The sequence below is a fragment of the Tauraco erythrolophus genome, chromosome 11 (genome assembly GCF_009769465.1).
Source record: "Tauraco erythrolophus isolate bTauEry1 chromosome 11, bTauEry1.pri, whole genome shotgun sequence".
Lineage (NCBI taxonomy): Eukaryota > Metazoa > Chordata > Aves > Musophagiformes > Musophagidae > Tauraco > Tauraco erythrolophus.
The window spans coordinates 18,986,816-18,993,569 of record NC_141475.1 but is presented as its reverse complement, the minus strand read 5'-3'; positions in this window follow the sequence as shown (position 1 = coordinate 18,993,569).

The window sequence follows — 6,754 nt, the reverse complement described above, 5'->3', positions numbered from 1 at the left end:
GTGAAGGAGGCTGCAGAGGAAACAGGCAGGGTGCCAGTGTAGGACGTTGAAGCAGCAGGGTTAGTGCTTTGCTCCTGATTCAGCTGAGGTCTCCTGGATTTATCTCCTGATACCTTCAAGTCTCTTCCTCCCTAATTATAGATGGCCAAATCTCTTTTAAAACCCAGCCCTCAGTTTCCCTGCATCCTCCTGCCCTGCCAGTGGCAGGAGGTGCTCGTAGTGGTTTTGGATGATAAAGGTCTGAGGTCCCACAGTGCTGGAGCATACGATGGGACACAGCTCCACAGTTTCCATCGGGAAACCCAGGCAGGGAGCTGCCTTGCACCTACTGAGCTTGTGGACAGCAGGGCTGGGGGACCTGCGGGGCACAGGGCTCAGGGGCAGAGGATGTGCGGTGAGTTCAAGCCCTGTTTGATGCTTTCAGGAAGATGGAAAAGTCAACTTTGAGGCAGGAATAACAGACCACGCTGCTCTGCAGTCCTGGGGTCAGGGACTCACCCCACAACCTCCCATCACTGCCACCCCGTCCTCCACCCCACACATGCAGGACGGGGTCTGAGCAGCCCCTGTGGGGCTGCTTCGGGGCTGCAGGCGGAGTGGGGACAGCATGCCAAGGGCGAGCGGAGGGCGATGCTCCAGCGGAGACCGTGGGGCTGAGGGGCCAGCGGGCACGTCCCGGCGGCTCAGTGAAGGCGAGCAGGGGCCACTGCCGGCCCCACTGCCGGCTGGCAGGCGGGGCGGTGAATGAGAGTGTAACTTATCAGTATTACCTCATGTGAAAGCCCTGTGCCTTTGTATCTCAAGCAAACACCGGCCATTATACCCCAGCGGGCCAGCATTGTTATTCTGTCTGGTTGCAAAAGGTTAGGGCTGCTGAGCCCCGCACGTCCACATCGGCTGCCCGTGGGGTGGCCGCAGGGCCACCATGACGCTCCGCAGCCAGCAGCGCTCCCCAGCCACAGGAGCGGTGGCCCCGGCTGTTCCCAGGCACGGGCAAGGCCTGGCTGGGCTGTTATCTGCTCCGCATGGCTGCCCCGCCATCCACAGCGCTGGAATCTGGCCCTGCCCTTGCCATCCCCTCATCCTGGCCGGGGCTACGACGTGCTGCTCAGCCCGGTGCCTGCACAAACCCTCCTGTGGGAGACAGCCAGACCCCTCCCAAAAAAAAAAAAAAAAAAAAAAAAGAGGAGAAAGCCTAGAAAGCCTAAATATCGCTTCAGCAGGTTCACAGCCCTGGCAGGAGGTCAAGCGCCCAACCACCAGCATCCCTGAGACCAGCATGGATTTGATTCCCCGCATCTCACCACTCCTCTGGGGTTTCCCACATCTGGGATGCTCCAGAGAAAGGTGTGGGAAGCCTGAAGGTTTTGCCCCAAAAGGGACTTCCCAGCTCCTCGCGCTGGGTTCCCAGGAAGCCAGCTCAGAGGGGCTGGGGAGCGTTCAGGGCTGGCGGGGGGATTGCCAGGGAGCTGCTGATGGCACCTTCGAGGGTGACAGGGTTTTGCCCAGCCAAGCCGGGTGGAAGAGGCTCCTGCCAAGCCAGGGCATGTGCCGTCACCATAGCCACGGGGCTAGTGAGGACCTGCTTGCCCGGCCAGATGCACACGCAGCGCGTTAGGGCACAGACACCCCCAGGGCTGCATGAGGTGACGTGGTGCAGCAGTGGCATCCGGCTTCAGCACCGCGATGAGGTCTCCCCTGGGTACAGGCTGGGGGTCCAACCCTGCTGGCCTGCTGGATCCCTACCCAGGATCTGCACAAGGCACAGCTCCCTGCAGGGACAAATGTGGTGACAATAACTCATCCTTTGGCCTTTCTGGGCCATCACCTCTTTGGGCAGCACCTTTTCCCAAAAGGATGCTCAGCACCAAAGCCAACAAGCCCAGGCTGATGTCGGGACCTCCAGCCTGTGGGTGAAATGCTGCCATGTCCACATTTATTGGGAGAGGTGTCTGAGAAAGGGAGGACAAAGACAACTGTGGCGTTTAGCTTGGAAAATCACAACAACCTGCCTCTACATCAGCTGTGGAGCTGCTGGAGGCGATATAATTCATATCCTCCGAGGACTGACACAGAGGGAGGCTCATGGCATGGGCTCACCCGTGTGTTAGAATTGCTTCATTTTTTCAACGTTCACCAAAAGTCTGAGCTGTTGTGTTCCCACTCCTGGCCATCCCAGCACAGCCCCAGGCAAAAGAAACACCCAGAAAGTCAGGAGGAGACTGGAGCATCCCGGTGAGCCCAGGCAAAATGGCAAACCCCAAAAGGCAAACCCCAAAGCAAGTCCCAGGGGAAAATATGTCATGCCTGCCAGGATGCCAGCATGTCGCTAGCAAAGACCTGGGAGTCTTTACCTGGGGTTTTCCCTTCTCTCCTTGCCCACACCATCCTGGGAGGTTCCAGAAAGGATGGAGACGACCTCTCAGTCTCCATGTCCTTGCTGTGTCTGCAGACCCGTCCCTGCCTGCCCCATCAGGGCAGCTATACAGGTGTCTCACCATCATGGTCTGGGTTTGGAAAGAGGAGATGTTGGCCATGAGTGTATCCTGGGCCAGAGCCCAGATCCAAACCCAAAGGAGACAGGGAAAAATGTAAAATCGTGTAGTGTTTCCTGTAATGCCTCATTCAGCAGCCAACATCCAAAATAAACACCAGGGATGTTCAAACAGACTGAAATCTCCATCAGCATTTCAGACACAGAGGCATGGAGGTGAAGCAGGCACTCGTGCTCCCACGGCTCCCCAGGAGCGTCGCACCCCGGCGTGCGGGGACAACCTCTCCCCATGACAGCCTGGTGTCTGCCTTGGCCCCGGGGCTATTGGTGGCAACGTCTGAGCCCTCAGCCAGTGCTCCTGCCCTCCAGTGCTATAGGGTTATTCCCCAGAAAAGCTCGCTTCAAAGCATCCTCAGGAGGCATGTCACCTACTGCGTCCTGCCACAGCAGTGGGACCAGATGGCCCCCTGCCACCACATGAACCAGGGGCTGCCCATGCGTCCCTGCAGCCAAAATTGAAATCCACCCCCAAACTGCTTCTTGCTGAGCCTGCTACCACCAGACCCCTAGAGAGATAGTCTAAAACCTGTAAAAAAACCCCATAAACCGTAAGAAGCTCCTGTTGGGGCACATCAAACTCTTGGTGGCCTTCTCTTGGCAAACACCAGCACACGTCTTGTTCCTGGGGACTGGTAGTCAGTGGCTGCGCTGGAGGGGAAGTAGCTCCTCCATCCTGGTAACTCCTCTGTCCTTGTACCTCCTCTGTCCTTGTTACTGCTCCGTCCTTGGACCTGCTCCATTCTTGGACCTGCTCTGCTCCCCTGGCCCTGCCCCAGGCAGGTACTGAGCAATGTGAGCAGAATGAGCAGAGAGCAGCAATGTTTTGGGGCTTGTTAAAAACCACTGATGGACTTCAAGACAGTGCTTAACCGACAGCTCCTTGGGTTGCCCACTGGTTGTGGGAGAACTTCAGTCACTCCGACCTCTCCATGGCATGCATGCAGCCTTCTGATGTCTCTTTTTGCAGAGGGACAACCAGCCTCACACACATGCATCGCTTACCTCTTCCTTGTGATGGGGCTGAAACACCCCGTGCTGTTGTCACACGTACTCCCATGACCCATCTCCTCCCACCCTCCAAATCATGCTGGCACCAGTCACACTTTGATGAATCCCTCTCCATCCTCAGACGTGGGGACCTGTGTGCCCTCTCACACACACCCCCACTCCGCTCCCTTCCCCGCTCCCTACGCACCAACAGTCCCCTCGAGTCCCCCTTCTCAGGCATTGCCCCACTTTGGTAAGACTCAGCCATATCTCCCCATTTTTACCCCTACAGCAGAGACCTTCTCTGCTTTTGGGCAGTTTCCAACATGTGCAGATTCCCAGCCCACCCCAGGAGTGGTGTTTTCCAGAGGGCAGGATATCTCCTGGCTTTGGGTGATGCCCAGCAGGACACAAAGGGGTGAGAGGCTCAAATCTGGGCTGGACGCAGCCAGCACCGCTGCCACCATATGGACACCTCCGAACAGCCCTTAGTCTGCTGTCACACGGGAATGGGTGCTGGAGACATTGTGTGACATGAAGAGCAGTCAAATATGGATTTTCACGCCTTTCTCAGGTCACCCCGAGCCACTCCCTCACCAAACACACTGCAGCCCATCTCCCCATAACCGCTGGTTGAACACTGGTATTCCTTAGGGGCAGACCAGCCCTAGAGCCCCTCTCTCTCCCCAGCTCTCTTTGGACCCCTGGGTGCAATGAGGAGGGCTGTCACCCCCTCCAGCCCACCCCTTCTTCTTATCCCGCTGTGCAGGATCCCCTTTGCTCTCCAGCACCCGGGGGAAGTCCCCAGCGAGCGCAGCCCTCTCCACCCCGCGCTCTCAGCTTCCACACATGCCCCGAGTTTGCTAGTTCTCAGCCCAGGCGAGCATCCTGCAGGGCCCCGGGCTAACGCAGGCACGTCCCTTTAAGGGTTAAAAGCTTTCAGGCCCCCATCCCACGAAGCAAAAGGGTTTCGTCCTCTTAACCCCTTCCTGCCCACCTCTTCTCCCCCCCTCTGAGCTTTTGCCATCCCGGTGGATCCGATCTGGTTTGAGTTAAGGGAAAGGCGTTTCGTGCACCCGCCTCTGACTCCAGCGACTTTCGGCAGAAAAGGCAGAGTAATTTGAATAACGAGACTAATTGGATTTATAAAGCACAGCAACCCCCCCACCTCCCCCCCCAAACCCGAAGCTCCGCACAGTGTGACAAAGAAAACACGCTAATGAAAACCACGCTGCTGAAAGCCGAGGGCACGGGACGAGCCTCCTGCGGGCAGGCGCTGGCTGAGACCTGACCGCGTTGTGGCATTTGTGGCAACGCTCTAACACTCCAGGGCGAGGGGCTGGCGGAGAAGCTCCGAGCTGCCTCCCGACCCCGCGTCCCGCTGCGTGGGCGGGTTGGTGACAAGCAGGGCAGCCCTTCCTCCCCACCGCGACATGCCCTCCGGCCGCCTGCCTCGGCTCCATCCCCATCCCGGGTCCCCCGGGAGAAGCCGCAGGGAGGGCAGCGCTGCCCGCAGCAGCAAGGCGGGAGCCAGCGCACCCGGGACGGCGAGGGCAGGACCTGGGCACCCCGACAGCCCCGGGCTGCAGAGAACCGGGGCTCGGTGTCGCTGCTCCCCTTTCCCTGCACAAGCCCTGCAGAAGGGGGTAGTGCTGCAGAACCCCCCTCCTTGCACCCCGGGGAGGCTGGATGTCACCTCTCACCTACGGTTCGGGTGGGATGAGAGCTGAACCCCAAGAGAAGGGGCCTCTCTCTGCTCCTCTCCTGCACCCACGGCTCCCTGGCACTCGGGGTCGGCTCCGGTCCCAACTCCATCGCCTCGCTCTGCCTGCACGCAGACAGATGCCCAAGCACAGCTTTACACTCCAAAAAGCCCAAGTTGTCTCCACTTGGCAGGCGCGATGGAAAAACCACCGAGACCTTCTCCTTCCAGCTCCCGTTCACTTGGAGCTGAGAAGCCAATATCTCCTTTGAAGTGTCCCGTGCCCAGTAGCCCGGGCTGTGGAGGAGGAAACATCTCGCTGCTCCTGAGCGCCGAAACCACAAACCCCCAAATAGCCATGGCACCCCGGCAGAGGATGCTGCCCAGGGATTTGGGGAGCAGCAGAGCTCAGAAAGACCAAGAAAAGGAGCAGGAGGAAGGGATCATCAGCCTGGAGCTGACCCCAGGGAGAGGGACAGGATCAGAGAACATTTTCCTGGTCCCAGGGAAGGGATTTAGGGTCCAAATCCAGCCCGGTGCCATCCATCTTCTGCAAAGTGAGGTGTCTTTCCTTTGGCCTGATCCCAGTAAGAGCATTCCCTCCAGCCAGCATGCCAGAATGGTGCCCAGCTCCATCGGCGAAAAGCAGCTGGAGCCCCAGAACTGCCCGGTGCCAGGCACACCAGCAGCACCAGCACAAATCCTGCCTTCCCAGCTGCTGAAGGGGAAGGGTGAGGGCAGGAGGCAGCCCCCACCGTGTCCCCAGAGCCCCTGCAAGCCGCTGGGGTTAATCCTGGGATCATATCCTTCTCCCACACCCTTCAGCTCTGGGAGGAGGTCAGAGGAGGCCAGGCTGCACAGCGCTGTGGTGGGTCAACCCTTGGTGTCCTGTCCTCGGCAGGGACCCTGTGACACTGACTGTGCCCTGCAGAGGTGCGTGAAAAGCCCCATCTCCAGGGCCAGGGGCATCATCCAGACCCCCCAGGAGAAAGGAGGGAGCAGGTCACCCCCTCCAAGCCAAGGAACCCACCTAAGTGCCCTCAAGAAATGCCACTGCCCCCTGCATCCCCCTGTGTCCCCAGCATCTCTGCCAGGGAGGGCACTGTTCCCTCTTCTGCCAAGCAGTGACCTGGGAGACAAGTTGGGGGACAGACGGGTTCTGATTTAATCCCAGTTGTGAAAAAAAGTGCTTTTTGCACTCATTCCTGTCTTTTGGGCTTAACCCTCCACCCGGACACACCCCCCACCCCCCATCCCCCTCACCCCCCCCCCACCCCCCCCCCCGCAGCCTGTGACAGCCACCCCCGGCTGGCCCGTTCCTTCCATGGGCATCACCAAGGAAGGGGGGGAGTGGAAGGGCCGTGGGGCAGCTGGGCAAGGGGAGGGCAGACAGCTGGCAGGGACGTCTGGGGGTGGTTGGGGGGGGGGGGGGGGGGGGGCATGGAGCCAAATGCCCCCTGCTTTCCCTTTCTGCTCTCTGACTCCCCGAGCTGCTTGCCTTGGGCTGATGT